Here is a 1719-nt window from a genome sequence, read left to right on the forward strand (position 1 = left end):
TCGCGAAATCGAAGTTGCGAACGTTGGAATTCATGGTAGTGTATCGAAAGGCGACGATGACTTAGGAAAATGTCGACGAAAACACCGACACGTTCTTGTAGAAAACTGCTCAGTTGAAGGTCGATGCCACACTGTTTAAAATGTTACATAGCGATCATTGCTCCTTGATACGGCTTCTATCATTGTATTTGGTCAGTTTAGTATAATAGTAAACCATTTTGGAGCCTATTCGGGTACAGACACTGATACATAGACATTCAGCTTTAACATATACATATATACTCATATACAGGATGTAACGGATAAATTAGAAGTAATTTCAATTCAAAATGTAGGTATTTTTAAGTGTCATTATAAAATTGACATGTTAGTTTAGAATCTGGACCTCCAGATTAGCCGTCTAAACATACTAAAAAAAAAGAGTGGCAGTGCAGAATGGTTACAGCTGACTTGTTCCACGCCGGTCATAAGACGTCTGATATTATCAGAGATACTGGCTATGTATCTAGGACTGTTTATGATGTTGTACCAAACTTAAAAGAATATATATATATATATATATATATATATATATGTGTGTGTGTGTGTGTGTGTGTGGGTGTGTGTGTGTGTGAGATTAAAACTCCAAGCCTAACTCGATTGTCGCCCTTGAGTTTAGGAGAACGACCTAGCTACGTCACTTCCTATTCCTCATATTTCTTCCTCTTTCGTGCTGGACATTCAAGCAGTCAAGATTTAACAAACACCATTCCGGTGGGGGCATGGGTCACCACCGCGTTCCTGACTAGCCAGTCCACCGCAAGTAACGTTACTCATCTTTCAATGAACTCTCATTCTTTCTATCGCTTATTCATGTATATTTATGTAAATAAATTGCATTTCTTTCGCTGATATTTAACGGTATGTTTTTGTCTTCATTATGCGACCTTTTGGTCTTGTCAATTCCTCTACAATATAATACATTCACCATTACACACATGGGACGGGGTCGTATATCACACAGCAGACAATCCTGTCCTCAACATATATATATATACATATATATACACACAGACATATATATATATATATATATATATATATATATATATATATATATATATATATATATATATATATATACAGGGTGACCCAACAAAAACGGGGCCCAACTCTAATTAGGCCGCGTCTCATAGTGTTTTTTTCCGAATGGGATGAAACTTTGGTCATAACTAGTTTATTATATTAAAAACATGACATCAAAACACTAGGGTATATGACCTTTTTTCTCCGTGAACTGTAAAATGCTCAGAAAAACAATTATATGCCCTCTGCTTTGTTTTGGATCACCCTATATATATACATATATATATATATATATATATATATATATATATATATATATATACATATATATAGGTGACAGTGCCGGTGCGTGGGCGAATATTTTCTACCATAGTTCTACGGTGTTAAAATTTTATATATAGAGTATTTGGACCAGTAGAATACTTTTGATTTGATTTAGAGCCAGTAAAATAGCTTCTTAAGTGTATATTTTGAGAACAAGAACATTGACCTTTGTCTGGCGTAAATCGGCTACAACTAGTATTTTTCGCATGTTCGTTAATTAAAATGTATATGATAACGATGTTTGTATACGTATGGATTTTACTCATATGCTAATGGATAAAGCTAGGGAGCGGTACGTTTTTGTGTCGATTTTAACTGATAAAGCACAAG

This window comes from Euprymna scolopes, chromosome 5, assembly GCF_053919585.1.
Source record: "Euprymna scolopes isolate OS-2025 chromosome 5, ASM5391958v1, whole genome shotgun sequence".
NCBI lineage: Eukaryota > Metazoa > Mollusca > Cephalopoda > Sepiida > Sepiolidae > Euprymna > Euprymna scolopes.